Here is a 17,877-nt window from a genome sequence, read left to right on the forward strand (position 1 = left end):
GACAGCATCATTTGAAACACTCCAAGGTGAAAACAGGTGCCCAAGATACTTCACTCTCGAGACTGCTTAGCATGGTTCTTCAGTACAGGGAGAGATGCTAACATAGCCTCCCTTTATGAAAATCATTTTGGTAAAGCATAGATTTAAAAAGAGAGAAAGAAGGAAAACTCTCTGTTTGCAGACTTCTGTTGTCTAAGGAATTAAGAGAAACACTTAAGGAGAAACATCAACATAAGGGGATCAAAGCATACCTACACATCAGTGCTGTTAGAGAAGTCAAAGTACATTAAAAAGTATTAAGAATACGAACCACACACGCATTAGAGTTTCTTTTCTCCAAGAGGCCTCAACAGTATATGTCTACAGCAATGTAGACAAAAGTATGGCAAGAAAGAGTGTTGGTGAGAACCCACCTCAGCATATCATAATTAAAGAAAAACTGCATAATTCAATAATATATCACAGAAATGCCCTTTAAACTGGAAAAAAAAAAAATAGAGAACAAGTGGGAACTTAAGCTGCTTTGATTTGGCTTCATTAGCAGTGCCATGTCTCGCAAAGCCATCAAGGACTAATTTCTTATCTACCACATTTTTTTGCCTTTGCAGTATATTAAGGGTCACCATGAGAGTAACCCAGCTGGAATACCATGGCAGAAAGTTTAAGAGCTCCCTCAGCCCACTGCAGCCACTCTTGGAGTTGCCTGTATGAACCTTGGATTAGGACTGGCAAGAAGCAGAGTGGGGAAAGCAAGAAGCAGGTGTAGGGGAAAGGGACCTGGGGGTCCTGGTGCACAGCAGGATGACCACGAGCCAGTACTGTGCCCTTGTGGCCAGGAAGGCCAATGGCATCCTGAGGTATGTTAGAAGAGGGGTGGTTAGTAGGCCCAGAGAGGTTCTCCTTCCCCTCTACTCTGCCCTGGTGGGACAACACCTGGAATATTGTGTCCAGTTCTGGGCTCCTCAGTTCCAGAAGGACAGGGAACTGCTGGAGAGAGTCCAGCGCAGAGCCACGAAGATGATGAAGGGAGTGGAGCATCTCCCTTATGAGGAAAGGCTGAGAGAACTGGGTCTCTTGAGCTTGGAGAAGAGGATACTGAGGGATGACCTCATTAATGTTTATAAATATGTAAAGGGTGAGTGTAATGAGGATGGAGCCAGGCTCTTCTCGGTGACAACCAATGATAGGACAAGGGGCAATGGGTACAAACTGGAACACGGGAGGTTCCACTTAAATTTGAGAAGAAATTTCTTCACAGTGAGAGTGCCAGAGCACTGGAACAGGCTGCCCAGGGAGGTTGTGGAGTCTCCTTCTCTGGAGACGTTCGAAACCCTCCTGGACACCTTCCTGTGTAACCTCATCTGGGTGTTCCTGCTCTGACAGGGGGGATTAGACTGGATGATCTTTCGAGGTCCCTTGCAATCCTTAACATTCTGTGATTCTGTGACACCCAGCATTTTGCAGCCCAGGCCACTTCTCTCCAGTGGCTCAAAAGACAGTGTCATCCCTGGAAGCCAAGTGCTAAGAGAAGCTGCCGTACAGCCCATGTTTCCATAGCAGCGAGACCTGGGCTGAGAGGAATTCAACATGGGGAAACGGAGCCATGCCTGATTAGTGCTTCAGATGATGTCTAGACCATCACAAGGTGTCAAAGCCGTTGGCTCAAAACCCTGCTTGTTGTCCACAGCCCAGAATAGCAATGGTGCTATCCAAGACAACAACATCTCTTGCCTCTTGCCAGGAATAAAGTGTGTGTCACTTGATGACGAGGGACTTTTCCTCTGACTCAGTGCCTGAGGTAAAAGCTTTAGTGACCAAAGTCCTCCTCTAACAACCCCTTAGTCCAAGAACAATGCCCTCACACCTGCTCATGATGAATACTGCAAATCCCAAACCGGCAATATAGGTTGTCTCCCAGGAGAAGACATTCAACCTTTAGCCAAAAAGTAGGAAGATGGAGCAAGCTCTCCATGTCTACCAAGTGATCCTGCTCCCAAAGAAAGAGAAGACAGATATGGCTGCATGGTTAAGTTTTATGTATAGATATATCTGGGGTTTTATATGTGTTTATTTATATACCTACTGCAAGCAAATCAGCCCTGAAGAAATTGCTACAGGGCTTTGTCAGTTTGTGCTTATTGAACAGGCTCATGGAAACAACCTATAAAAGCACACTGACATGACCACGGGATGGCTGCTTCTCCTCCTTCAGTCTCGCAGTTCTTCCCACTGCCCCAGAAATCCCCTGTTACTGGTGGGAACAATTTACATTATGTGCATGCTAGTGTAGAGGTAACAAGATATACGGAGGGGGGTGATATTTAGTATTGCAACAGATTGGTGATATGGCCATTAGTAAGTCTTGGTGCTCTTTAAAGTCTTATTTCTCCATCTGTAAAATGGGCTTAATAGTAACGTGGGTTTTTTTCAAAGAACATTGACAGACACAGCTTAGAAGCACTTCATGTAGGAGATAAAAATATTAACAGTCTCTTCATGGCTCTGGTCAACAAAGTGGAAATAAATTGCTTAGCTAGAAAGGGTTACAAATAGTTTTATTAATGTCTGCAAAGCACTTTGAGGCCCTAACATGGACAGTGGAAACAAATATTGTATAAACATGCTATTATTAAATGACCACTCTCCTCTGGGAAATGGCATGGGAGTGGTTTTTCCATATTTGCTGTGACTCAGTGGTTCCAGGTAAAACACATTCATTTCACAAGTTAAAAAAAAGAGAATATTTCTAACTGTCAGCTCTGTCAAAACATCTGAGGAGTCGAAAGCTGAGCCTGGCTTGCTGATTAACGCCAGCAGTGGTGCTGTTACAGGCCAAATACTCTTTACCTTTGCTTTCCATCCTGTTCCGCAGGATTTCATGTGAGGATGCGAGTTGTTTGCCTGCAGGTGAACGGCTGAGACACAGTTATTGCTTATTTAACAAGTGCTATTGTTGACCTCTGACTGCAAAAGCCTCCAGCTCCCCCTCCCCATACAGTGCTGTTTTAACAGAGTTCCTACAAGTTAAAGCTGTTAAACATTTATTTTGATGATTAAAGGCAGCAGTGATTAAATTCACATCGAGAATGCATAGGTTGGGTAAGAAGTTCCATTTTCCCATAGAAACACTACAGAATGCCACTTAAGGTATTTAATTATACAATTATTACTTGTCATAATAACAGGAACTATTCATGTCCTCCTTGCCCTAACAACCCACCAAAAGCATCACTTCCCTTTCAGTGTAGTTTCTAACCACCAATGTTTAGCACAGATAATCATGCCACTTCAAATGTACAGCAGTCAAGTTTTGTAAGGTGTGATGCATGAAGCAGTTTTATCAGCTGGTTTCCCAAGTCTGAATTTCTGAGCTAGACTGATACATTGTGATCTCAGTGCATGACTTCTGGTGGTTTCGTGAAAAGCATCAGGAGGGGAAAACGTTGTATTGTATTTCTACTGTGTTTGGATTGTGGCCCATGTGGGTTCCAACTCCCCCAGAAGCAAGTTGAAGCTGGCCTTGTGGCCATTGACACTGCTCTGAATATGGCTTATGGAAAAGTTCCGTTTAGTTTCACACTTGCAATAACATTCTGCTTTGTATGTTATTTTTTGTTAGCTAAGAAGCATATGTTTCGACTTTTCCCATCAACGTAGGAGCAATGGCTTGTATTTTAAGTCATGAGACAGAAAAGAAATAACAAAGTCAAGGCTTTCTTTCCAAACTGCACCTACGCAACAGTTTTTATAAACATTTTTGTTAATTTGCATAATCACTTTTTCCTATTCTTTAATCAATTTTGCTAATTATCATCACTCAATTTTTGCACAGTCTTCTTAACAATTGTCAAAACACAGAAACAAATTTTCTCTACCAGTGTATTTAATGCTGCAACTTTAGCTAAAAAGTGCTGACACACATAAAATGCATGAGACATATTACCTTCTTCACTGGTCCATAGAAAATCTAATAAAATCAAGTGGCACGGAAAACTTTTTTTCAAGGTGATCTGACACCAGAAGACTGGATTTCATCATTCATGTGGATTGATTACAGTTAGCTGATTACCCATGAATTGATTACAACTAACTCATGTCAGATTTTGCATTACTGGCCAACAGCCATCGCTCTTCAGAGCTTGCCAGCTGATGCATGACAAGCAGAAATTTGCTTTGATGCAATCCTCTGTGAAGCAAAATCTACTCAAGCTAGTAAAAGTATGTAGACCTAGCACTAGGAATAAATGTCACCTTGTCATTTGCTGGGCTTCAGGCACTGTCCATCCAGCAAGTATTAAAAATGGCAAAAATTTACTGTTTTTCTAATGCCAACTTTACAGTTTTTGAAAAATGATAATTCTAAAATTGAATAGCAGTGGATTCAGCACCTTGTCTCTCATTACACTGATGTCTATTATGAGAATAAAATCAAGCTCCTCCATGATGCTGAAACGTAGATAAATCATAGCAAAATGATAACAAAACCCACAAGTTTTCTAGCAGACGCAGTTCTGGAAGTATAATTGATTTGACAGTCACATAAACTCTTTTGATGTCAAGGGAAAGACTTATAAGCATTAGCTGACTAGCATAACTCAGTTTTATTTAGTTAATGAGAACTACAATTAAAAAGAAAATATATATATATATAAACTAAAGTAATGCTTTTATACCAATACAGGCTTGGATCCAGCCTACTTGTTTGAAACCATGTTGAGTGATAACTCAATCTTCTGAATGTCTCCAGAGCCATTTTTCTCTCCCCAGTGACTACTGAGGGAATTTTAAAACCCTATCAAGAAAGAGTACTTCATCAAACACGTCAAACTGAGGTACCTGCTAAACTGCTCAGGATGGTTCCCACTGTAGGTATACAAAGCAGACAGAAAGAAGCTGTTTACTCGTAAATTTACTCTGTTGGTGCTGTGCTGAGGAATAAGCCTGCCCACTCGAAGGCTGGCCCTGGTCACCCCCGTAGCTTGTGTGAGATGCTCGGTATTTCTTAGGGAGCGAAGCCCCTGCCAGATGCCACCTCTGAGCCAGGGCACTGCTCCATCTCAGAGCTGGCAGTTTCACCACATCCACTTTCATAGCGTGGATTCATGCATGACAGGAGGGTGGTTATAAGTTAGAGGAGTGAGAACATCGCGTCGGTGAAGTCTTATTTTGTGGGATAGGGAATCCGCCCATTCTGGTTATTACAGGCAGGGCAAGAATTAAATTATCTGTGAGGACAATCAGCTCCTAGCAGGGACCACAGCTATAGCTGGCGGCCTCTCAGAGCGTCGGAACACAGGTACGTATGATTGTCCACGTCAGTTGGACTGAGGTGACATCAGTTTAGGCTCACAAGTGGACTTAGTGCCTGATGTGCAGGCACATCCATTCAGGAACCATTAATTTGCCTTCTCCTAAATTATCATTGAAGATATTGAAGGTATTGAAAATGCCGTCACATTCGAACAGAGCAAACACTGAAATATTGATATTGAAAAAGACAAAGAACTACTTTTACTTAGTAGCAATGATTTTTTCATGGAGAAACCATCCATTCACCGAATAATGTTAGCTGAAAGTTACACTCCCCAGTTAGTATTCTTGATTTTTGTGCATATAGATAGTATGTCCATCTTAGTGACACACCATACTACACGCAGAAGAGTCAGACACAGCAGTGATTATCTTGTGGACAATCCCTCCTTTCTCTTGGAAATGTTTCAGGGATGAAGTAACAGTAACCACACTGAAAAAAAAATATAAAGTCAAACAAACAGTACAGTATTATGGCAACTGATTACATCTTGTTCAAAAAACATTAAGGGTTCTGCTCTGTCTTCCTATTTTTCTCTTTTTTTTTTTAACTTGCACATATATTTTTCCCCAGTCCCTGCCCCCCACAATCTTCCTGCTGGGACTCTTGTACAAAGCAAAATAGCTAAATTAACTGCACAGTACTGTACCCAGAGGAGATCCAAACTATAGGATATATGCTGGTTTCAAGGCTGCTAGTCAAGTAGCGCATTTGACTGTGAAATTAAATATGGCCCTGGGGATTCCTTTTGTGGTCACATAGAGGAGTAGGGTAAATTTCCATGTATAATACGTAGCATTCAGGGTAGGATGATCACAAAGTTGGTAGTTTACGCAAATTAATGGTCATCCAAGTAAAAAAAGATTGCCATAATCATGCAATGATCACTTATCACTCCTCTTAACTTTGCAGATCGTTTGCGCTTCCTAATTTTTGTTTATACTGACAATACACAAGAGAGAAAACCAAAATATTTTAGGGAACATCAAAAGTTAAATGGTACCAAGAATGAAATCGTGTTTGGAAACAGCCAGTCAAATATTAAAAACAAGGCTAGCTACCATGTACTACCACATACTATCTGACCTCAAGTACACATGTGCTTCCAAACTCCTGGAATGTATATGCATATGTATAAATAAGCATTTACCCTAGAACTATTTGGGATTGGAAAGAAAAAGCTCTGTTTTAGCATACATCATGAGGGATGCACTTCTGGAAGCTGCATTTCTTTAAAGTCAGGACAGTCCTGGTTAAATGCTCCCACTGATTGCAAGGCAATATGGATATGAAGCAACAGCCCACTTTTTTAACCAAGTAAAACACGTAGAGCTAAACTGTGTTGGGAACCACAAGCTCTGGGATGACTGACTGTGAAACATCAGTGTCACAAGTTGGCACTGAGTTGCACTACATGTTGCTTCAATTTCTGGAAGGGGTAAAGGCGTGATTTTATGGCAGGAGTACTGCATAAAGTCCAGCTGATGTGCACAGCTCATGGAATCCAAGTCCAGACTCGGAAGCAGACACAGCCTCCTGCCCACACTGGCTGAAAAAAAGTCATTTGAAGCACTGCCATAGGAGTGACCAGCCACCACCAGCTTCCAGCCATCTGATAGTGCTCGGGCATCGCCAGATAAAGCCAGAGCTTGTGTCCTAGGTGCTGTCGTGAAGCATAATGCGACAGGAGGAGAAAGGGAAGATGAAGGGGAGGGAAAGAAGACAGGGAACGGGAAGGGGAAGAGGGAAAATGGAAAAGAGAAATAAGAGACACGAAAGATAAGAGAAAATTTAAAAGTAGCTACAGTTTTAGTTAATCACTTTTGAATGTCACCAACTTTTAAAAAATAACACATTAGTTGAATGCTTTCTGTCATTTATGTTTAAATCAAATTTCACTTAAAGCAGCAGATTTCTGTATTACTAATATTTTGCTACAGGGCGGGCCACTAAACCAAGAACTGCTTTCCAGTAGACCCCTCGCTCTGCCGCAAATTGCACAACAACACAAGCAAACATAAATAATGCATCTGGAAATACATGACATATTTAAAACCTGCAATCAAAGACAGCACAATGGGGAGCCAAGAACACTGGTACAGGCTGTATGACATTTATATAGCATGGACCCTTTGCCCCCGAATACAATCTGCTGGGTACATGCTGCAAAACCTCACTGGGCCGGCGCTTCGTTCCTGATTGTCCTCGGCAGGGATCCAGGTTTAACCATGCTGGCTGCAGCCAGGGAGATGACTGAGGGAATGAGGGAAGATGGATAAATTCATCTATTGGTCCAAAGGCCAAAAACATCTGCTGGAGTCATGGAGTTGTTGGTTGGCTGAGTTCACATTAAGGAAGCCCCGTTGGGAGTCGGTACCCAGCTCTTTCGAGTTTTGAGGGTTGTCCTTGGAGACCGCAGCATTTTGCTACCTAGGGGCAGCAGAATGTCAAACTGACCAAGAAATCCTTCAGCCTATTAGCACAGCATGACACAGCCAAAATGCTCTTTGTGAATATCGAAGAGGTATTAAAGTCTGGATTTCTTTAAAGACCCCTCTGAGGCTGCACACAGCCCAAAAGCTGAGCTCAGTCCACTAAATTAAAGGTTTCAAATGTGGAAAGGTTTGTAGTGCATCCATCTGGGGAGATGTGAATGTGGATACCAAAGTGATGGGTGGTAGTACAAGTGCTGAAGAGAGATAAAAAGTAGCAGCTTTTTTTTTCAGTAACAGGACCCAAACAGATTGAAAATCAAGATTAAAAAGGAGGATAGTTCCTGTGTTAGGCAACTGTAAGAAAGAGGCAGTTTCTTATCCCTGAATTTGCTCTCTATTTGATGTGGTGATATTTGGTAACAGTATGATGCCAGATTCATTTGTGTGATTTGTTTCATCAGCTTTTGGAAACAATGGGTGTTACTGAAATAACCTGCTATTCCACAGAATTCAGGCTTAAATAAATCTTAGAAACACTTCAATTTTCAGCTCCTAGACAGGCTTAATCTTAAAAAGCAATAGGATAAACAAGTAAAATAATAATCCAAAAACTACAGACTGTGACCCTGTACCAAACTTCACAACTGAATTTAGCTTCTCTCTCTGATGACTAAGGAGTTGCAATAAGTGTTGTCTTTGTGGTAAAAGTACAATTTCCTAGCAGTCTGCTGTATCTGAGTCATCACAAACACTAGGCAACAGAGCAATGAAAACTCTCTCCCTTCATTTTGTGCTTCTCATATTTGAGTGGAACGTTTTAGAGACCTTTCCCTGGTTCGAAGCCCACTGAAATCAGTGGGAATCTTTCTGCTGAATTACTTCGTTTTGGACTGGACCCACCACTCTTTGATATATTCAACAGTGAAGTTTAAAAGTTGCCTTCTTCCATTTCTAGCCTCAAAGTACAGAGATATTTTCTTATGGTTATGATTACAGTTAGAGGTTGGAAATGCCATTAACCTGGTCACTATGGGAAATATGTATGTAGATATGAGGTAAGAACCTGATCGTCCAAAAATATTGCCACATTTTCAGCTGAAAGCTGTGTATTTGGCACATGTACAAATATTGAGGTCTTTAAACAAAATCGGGAGTTAATGTACATTTTAGGTGTGCATCCTAGAACCTATCAGAGCGTGACACCACACTATAGCATGGCTAATTGGCTGAGTTATATCCTTTAGTAGTTGGTTTATTAGTCATGGATCACAAGTCACAGAACTGTCAAAACTATTGGTGCTTTTCTGTGGGGTTTGCATTTGACCAGCCGTGAAGCTCTTGGAAATTTTCAACATATCTTGTCATTCAAACTTGAGCCCCTAAATGGAGAGACTGAAATGCAGGAGTTCAGTCGTGGGCTATCATCAGAAACACACGGTCTCCCTGTGCCTGAATTTCCACTTCTGTAGAAGCAGAACCACTTTGTACCACAGAAATAAAAGTTTCATGAAACATTATGTGAGATCTTCCGAATGTTTTTGCAGAAAATCTATGATTAAGAGATACAACTTTTTCAAATCTTAAAGATTAGAATTGATTAGAACATGACTTTTGTTCACGGCCATATTCTCATCAAAACTTTGTTTTCATGCTGTAACATGGGCAGCTATAGTGACTTGCATGAGTTTCAGAAGAGGAGATACAAATTCTTATTACATGTTTATTTAATGGGGAGGGAGAAGATAGGAGATTTGATCCGCCTTTTGTAAATTTGCTGTTTGGTTAACAAATATATGGAGAAACAATCCTATTTTAGTAAGCTCCTGGCTAAATATTTAAACAGTGAGATATTAATTCAACAGCCATTTTTAAGTTATTATCCATTTTATTTCTATAAAATGTCTCATAAAAATTATAGTGTTGAATCCTGAAATATTTATTGAAGCACCACTATGTTTTGCCTGGGTTACAACTCAGTAATGACTTCAGCATATAATTCATATTATTTAAGTCATATGCAACAACCATATTTTAAGCAGTAAGTCAGCTCCTCCAAATTGTATCAACACTGTGTTGTATAACCTTGTGGCAGGAATAGAAGCAACTGTTGTTTGAAGGTACTATTTAAATTTTCACCAGAGAAAGAGAAAGTAGTAATTTATCCATGGAAATAAGATGTTTCTGAATATTACAAAATAACCATTATTTATGGTTAACTGCATCCAGAACCTTTTCTAAACTTGATGTGAACTTGTACTTCTCTTCCAAAGAATGTTTTTAGTCAATCTTGTATGACATCCATAGCCATAATCTGGGGAAAGTGCTGGATACCAGTATTTAGTATCAGTAGGATGTACACTGTCTCTTACTATTTATCAATTAGGCTTATAATGCCTAAGTAACCAATGAGTACAATGAAGACGCTGTTTGCATTCTTGAGGAATGAGCCTTTTAAATTGTAACACTAAACTGCCAAGCTGACAGGCAGACAGAGAAAGAATAGAATGAAGATTCAAGAAGAGCTTTATTTTATTGTGATGTACAGTGTGATGTAAGAAACTCTGGGCAAGTAAAAAACATGAAATAGTTACTATCAGTGTTGCTTTTTCACACATTGATAGAAAACAGACTGCATCTTTGTTCTGTTAAAAACAAAGCAAAAATCTTATTTATAAAAATCTTTAGTTCAGGATGAGAATTTGAACACAAATTAACTGATTCTTGGGTCTGCGAAGACCTATGGAGGCACTACTCGTGACATTCCCCTCTGTTAATGGGAACAGACACATTATTTTGACTGTGTGCATGTGTGTCATTTTCCTGGGCCTAGATTAGAAAAAATAAGTAAATCCAGATGCTCTTGAGAGTTAAGTCAAAGATACAAGGAAAGATAATATTCCTGAAAAAAAAAAAAAAAGGCAGAGGTTACATCAGGCTTTCATTTTTAACATGGCCATGATTTCATCACTTTGTGGTTGGCTAGACAGATCGCTAACATTTTTTGTAATTAACACCGTTTTTGTCACTTTGTTAAATTGTTTTCAAATCTATATTTACATAATTGCTTCTCCAAACTGCAACAGAATCTGGCACAGGCATGCGTCATGGAACAAGCTGTTTTTAGACCCGCTTGTTGTCTTACCTCTCTGATTGTAGAGACATACGCAGTTTTACCTTCATCATCTTAATTAGCTGGCCCATGTTGTGTTGGGTTTTTTTACAAGCTTGAAAACAACTAGCTTCCTGGTAGTCAATCTTTAACTTTAGAATTGACACACACATTGCAAAAGAGATTTCGTTCTGAGTTGCAAAATAACATCCATCTGGATATTTATTTGTTTTCCACGCTTGCTCATAGTAGTAAGCCTACACCTATGTGATGTCAATGGACCAAGCCAATGCCTCCAGTTCTGGCCCTACTGCAATCTGCCTGAGGGACATTAAATCAAGGATCAAGGTGTTACTTGGGTGCTCGGCTTTACTCTTCCTCGAATAACGACTGTATTTTTATTCAAAGAGATACACTCATCAGTGAGGGACCGCATCTTTATGGCATTGAGTTTCAGACCTCTCATGGCCCTGGAGATAAGTGCTCTGAAGCCCTGGACCCCATGGTGAGACCGCCGACACAGAAAATACAGCCTCTGAAAGATCAGAGTTATCTTGTCTAGAAAATTGCCTGTAGAGTCTCCTATTATGGTTGTGAGCTTTTCATGTTTCCATTTTAAAATCTATTGTGAATGTTGAAATCGTGTTCTTCTTTCAGGCCTAATGCTTTCTTTAAAGCAGCTGTAGAAAGGAAATTTGAGTCTGTGCCTACGGCTTTCTATGTGAACAGAATATTAAACTGTGAGAGAATAGGGATACCAGGGAAAGAAAGAAAAAAAAAAAAAACAGGCATTGTAAGAAGGGAAAAAATAAACATGCTTTCATTCTTTCTAGTCATACAGCACCAAGCTTAACCCACCCTTGTGAGTTGTCACTGATGGGCTTGTCATATCTCTAATCATATCTCAGTCTCTCACAAAGCCCTGGCACTCTTTCCACCACCACTAACAGAAGACACATTAAGACCCATAGCAGATTATTAAATCTTGGATTCTGCTTCTTTTTACAGCAGCTTCCCATAGCTGTACCTTTACCTAAGACAGTTCTTAAAGCACGGAAATAAAAGCTCCAACTTCTCAAAGCAAAGCAATATGTTTACATGTGTTCCTGCACCTTAGGAGCTCATCCTCCCTTCCCCAGCATCCTTACATGTCCTTTTCTGACACTCTGGTATGTCTGAAGGGACCACAGATTACCAGACCCTGTTTGCTCTGATCCTCCCATCATGTAGAAGATCATATAGGATGCGACTGGAGTATATGGCAGAGCAGGAAGATTATGAGTGGTTGCCACGTTGCCATGAAACATTTTCTCCATCCTCAGATGAAAGGTTGCTGAGGGGGAAAGCTCTACATCTGTTTCTTTGTTCAATATGTTCGCTTATGTTAGATGTTCAGAGAACTGTCTCAAACCACGTAAGCAATGGTCAGCTTGCTTCCCAAAACTAGTCCCATGGCCGGGACTGGTGCAGACATATATCAGAAAATCATTTTAAAAAAACAAATTGAGTAAATAATTATGGTTCAATATATATTACAGAGCAACTTCTCTTTGAAGTCTTATCATTCCTCCACTGTCTTTTTCTCCCTGGATTTATCTGGAAGGGAAAGGTGTGAGGAGGCAGTAAGGCCAAGGAGAGGGTCTATTTTGAGGGACATGAATCACCCATTCGTGGAGCCCCTAATAAGTGTGCCTCAGGTAAAAAAAGTTTGAGCTTCCTCTTTGTAGTTGGTCACACTAAATTCCTGTCTGTACTCACAGATGCACTTCACATGAAAAATGCGACATTATTAAAAATATAAGCTGACACAAGTCTAAAAAGAAGAAACACGATTAGAAGGCATCCGTAAATGTGAATTATCACTAAAGGTTCGTGTCTATTGCCCACGCACAGATATTTAGAGGCACTTGAGGTTCCCTGCTGTGTCCTGTCTGGACTCTATCTCCTGGCCCTCGTAGTCTTCGTGTCCTACCCCTTAGCCCCTCTTGGATGTCTCAGACACCACAGGGCATCTATGTTTAGGCAGACGAATCCCTAAGCCGCAAGTGTTTGGTATTCAGGTCTAGACTGTAGACACCTAAATATACTTTCTAAGTGTGAGTGTCTTCATGGGATCCAGGTGTCTGAGCTCCCACAATAGCTGGTGGCAACTAGTCAGTACGGGCACAGGGGTATGATGAGCTATTCTGCTCTCCATGAAACAGACACTGGTGTCTGGCCAGCTGAGCAGCCCTCCCAACAGTGTGGATGGGGCTGACCAGCTGGCTCTTACCCCAAGAGTAGCTTGGCTCATGGCTGGGAGATCGATGCTTACACTCTGGATGTAAGTGCCTACAGCCAAGAACTGAATCCCATCCTGAAAACCCAATCAGTTGTCATGGGTGGCTGTTAACAAGAAGGAAGGTTTCAGGCTGAAACCTTTATTTCTCACTGCATCAGACTTTTGTGAAGTTGAGCGACATCGATTTTGATGAGTTGAGCCATTGAAGAGGTCTCTGCAACTATTGCCTGTCAGCTGGATACTTGGGTGGTTTTGTAATATGCCACAGAAGCAGGGGTGAAGGGGCTGTGTCCATAAATATGTCCTCTAGTGAAAGACCCTCAAGTCGAACATGGCAAGGCCAACAGGGGGAAGCACCCTCTACAACACAGTGGTACAACAGCTTTGGGGTCTTTGATTCAGCTGCCATTAGCAGAGGATTACACACCTGGCAGTGGATATTAAAAGTACTCTTTCAATCCACAAAGAGAGAAAAATTGTTCAAATATGTTTTTCACTCAATGGATCCATTTTCCAGAGCTCCTCAATGGCATTTATGCTTTTTTTTTTGGGACTCCAGGAATCTAGTGGAACACTTCATTTCCACAGAGTCCCTGTGAAAAGCTGTATTAGCTCCATTAACATCATCAATAAAATCTTCTGAGGGGATTTAACAAGTTACGAAAGCAAACTCTTACTGCACGTTTGCATATAGCACCCCTTCCACGGGACCAGATAAGATTTCTCTTCACTGACCTCCTACTGCTCTATGCCTAAGGGGCTATTTTTTTTTTCATCTGAGATGAATTAAAATAAAATAAATTGCAATAAATTCTCTGAGAAGCATTAAGTGACATTGTCAGCAACTGAACAGGATGAAAACAGGGGAAGAAATATAAAACATTCTCCACTGCCTCTTTGCTGCTGTACGGTGTGGAGGCTTGCAGTGTTGGGTGCTGAAAGATCATTAGTGCCTACAATTACAGGTGCAAAGACAGGAAACATGGTAAGTAGCTTGGGACAATGGTTTTCTCCTTGTTTTACTTACTAGTTTATATGGTTTATATGTCAACGTAGCTATTTGAAACTAGTATGAATATTAACATTCACAATTGACATATGGACAATAAAATAAATAATTGCAGAAAAGCTTCTGAAAATCTTTTGGAATTCCATTACAGCAGTCCAATCCAAGCAAAAAACATGTCAATATCCAGGGGGAAAAAAAAAATGTGGAGGAGGATTGCATTTTCTCCCTGCGTACATATTTCAGAGATTTCTTAGGTACCCATTCTTGTGGGTTTTGTCTTTCTTTACCGTGACAGGCTTTTGCCTTGTGAATCCCTTCCTCTCTTCTGGTAAATTTAACACCCTTTTAATCTAATTTGACAATATTCCCAACACCTATTTACTTAATCTGTTTTTATTTTCTTTCTCTCTCTATTTTTTTTTTCTTTTAATTTAGGTAACTTTAAACGGAAAGTTTGCAAACGTTGTTTTATGATGGGGAAAGGAGTTTTGGGGGTTTTCTACCGCACTTGAAAATAACTTAAACTTCACATTTGAAAACATACACCCACAGGAGAACATATAGCTAAAAAATGAAAGCTTTAAGAAGCCAATAGAAAATCGTATGCAGACTGGACTAGGGCTACTATGGCAGTCTGGTAGGCTTTAAATCTGTTTACAAACAGCTGTTGTGATTAACACTTGTACTATGGAACCTCTTCTTTAATTAAATTTTTAAAAAATGAATACAAATACGGGGACAAATGTTCCCAAAATCAAATTCAGAATATTATTCAACTTTCTTCAAAACTGTGTCCACATACAGAGTCCCGTGGCCACCAGATGGGTTGTTTTGGCTTTTATTTCCTATAGTAAGTGATCTCAACTGTTAGATTATTTTAACTGTGGATTATTTCAAGGAATATTTTTGACTATGCCTGTATTAAGATGACGTTTTTGCTGTGAGGGGGGTTTTGCCAATGGATGGCACCAGAGGAGAAACAACCTGTACCATGTCAGGGCAGTGCTGTAGTGCCTCAGTTCTGGGTAGCACATGGGTACAGTGGAGGGTAAGTCACTGCAGAAAGGCTGTAAGAAATATCTCTCTGCACCCTAGTTTCAGGTAGCACATGTAAAAACATCTGACTTTAGGAGCACCTGTACCACGACAGTGCTTTGACTTTTAATTTGTCAGGCTGGAATCACAAATGGGATACAAACTTCTACCACCGTTCACTGAGAGAGTGGAAAACTAAGGTCTGAATTACATTTTAGCATCAAATCCCATTTTTCATTTCCCTAGGCTGAATTGTATAAAGTACAGCTCTGGTCTTCCTCAGAGTCCAGGAGAGAAGCTCATACACTTTAAGCTGATTAATATTGTATGTTTGAACAGTACTGAAGCACCCAGCAATTTTCAGGATGAAGCCCTCTCTGAAACAAGGTATATGATAAATATGAATTTGAATACCTGGGTAATTAACAGTTATTTTGTTACTACATTTATCTTAGTTTAAGGTTTCCAGAACTGCCTGTTTCACTATTTGTTCTGAATACCACACACAGCACACACTGATGCATTAACATTAAACAGAAGAGATGATACACACCAGATATTTAGTTTCTTCTGCTTCACCACACTGCACACATTACCTGAATGTGCACCGAGTACTTCTGACCTGCCTTTCCAAAATACCATGCATTTGTTCTGGCTGAGATGGAGTTAATTTCCCTTTGCATGGCAAAGTTTTGGTAGCAGGAGGGCTGCAGGGCTGGTTTCTGTGAGAAGATACTAACAACTTACCCTGTGTCCCATAGAGCCAATGCCAGCCAGCTCCTAGGCAGATCCACCACTGGCTAAAGGTGAGCCCATCAGTGGCAGTGGCAGCACCTCTGGGATAACATATTTAAGAAGGGGAAAAAGCCCTGCACATTTGCAGCTGAAGGAGAGGAATGAGAATATGTGGGGTGAACAGCACTGCAGACAGTGAGGTCAGTGAAGGAGGGCAGGAGGTGCTCCAGGTGCTGGAGCAGAGATTCCCCTGCAGTCCATGGAGGCCCATAGTGGAGCAGATGTCCACCTGCAGCCTGTGGAGGACCACACACCAGAGTAGGTGGATTCCCAAAGGAGGCTGTGACCCAGTGGAAAGCCCATGCTGGAGCAGGCTCCTGGCAGGACCTGTGGCCCTGTGGAGAGAGGAGCCCAGGCTGGAGCAGGTTTGCTGGTAGGACTTGTGACCACATGGAGGACACACACTGGGGCAGTTTGTTCCCAAAAGACTGCACCCTGTGGAAGGCATCATGCTGTAGCACTTCATGAAGAACCACAGCCCGTGGAAGGGATCCATGTTAGAGAAGTTCATGTAGGACCATCTCACATGGGTACAACACCACACTGGAGCAGAGGAAGAGTGTGAGGAGTCCTCCCCTTGAGAAGGAAGGAACAGCAGAGACAACATGTGATGAACTGACCACAACCTCCATTCCCCATCCCCCTGGGCCACTGGAGGGAATTCAGGAGTCAAATTGAGCCCAAGAAGAAGGGAGGGATAGGGGGAAGGTGCTTTAAGATTTAATATTTATTCTCGTTATCCTACTCTGATTTGATTGGTAATAAATTATATTAATTTTCCACAAGTTGAGTCTGTTTTGCCTGTGACAGTAATTGCTGAGTGATCTTCCAGTCGTTATCTGAACCCACGAGCATTTTCATATATTTTCTCTCCCTTGTCCAGCTGCGGAGTGGAGTGGTAGAGTGGTTTTGGTGGGCACCCGGTGTCCAGCCAGAGTCAGCCCACCAGGTACCAAAAGACAGCTACATGTGGCTATGCCACGGGATACTGGTTCTTTTCTGTCGATAGAAGCCTCTAATTCTCCTGAGGAAATACTGATAACTCTCTCAATTAAATAATTTCTTTAATCATGCTTAATGCTATCAGAGGATCCAGAGGGTGAGCTGGAAAGGTTTTCTAAGGAGACACAATTTGAGTAGTCTCAGCAAAGATTAACCCATTGTTTGAAAATACGTCTTTTTACATTAAAAAAAAATCACTCAAAGCACCTCTGCTAATAGTTTGCTGCCTGGTTTGAGGCAGTTTAACCTTAAGGTGTGGCAAGCTCTGGAAACTTGCAGTGACTCACTGAGTAATAACCAGCTACAACATAAAACATCAGCCTACACACAATTTTCCAACCTCATTCTGTAAATCTTTCACTTTAAAAGAAAAAGAAAACAATTATCTCATTTAGTCTGTTTTTAATCTCTATGACAAAAAGTAATAAACTTAAGAAATATTATTTCTTGAAAACATATTATATTAAAGAAAACTGCAAACATGCCCTTGAAAATCTACAATCCATTTCTTCATCTAGAATTTCTTTTTAAGTGAAGTGTAACATCTATGATAGAATATGCAAGCACAGAAAAAAAGAAACTTGCAATTTTCATTATTATTATTATATTATTTGGAAAAAAAAAAAAGAATGTGATACACAGATTTCTAAAAGAAATTAAATACATTCTTTTCTTTATCTTTACAGATAAGATAAGGGTTATTTTAACTGCCCTCCCCTCATGTGGATAACCTTCATTCACTGAAATATTCCAAACAGCTCCAGACATGGAAGCAAATGTAGAATGCCATGAGTCCTCAATGGTCTCACCTTACTAATTTTCCCAAGTGGAAACCAAAATATATGAGAAGTGAGAATGTAGAAGAGACACAGGAAAGGCAGCATCTCACCCCAAAATGGA

This window comes from Patagioenas fasciata, chromosome 1 (genome assembly GCF_037038585.1).
Source record: "Patagioenas fasciata isolate bPatFas1 chromosome 1, bPatFas1.hap1, whole genome shotgun sequence".
Classification (NCBI taxonomy): domain Eukaryota; kingdom Metazoa; phylum Chordata; class Aves; order Columbiformes; family Columbidae; genus Patagioenas; species Patagioenas fasciata.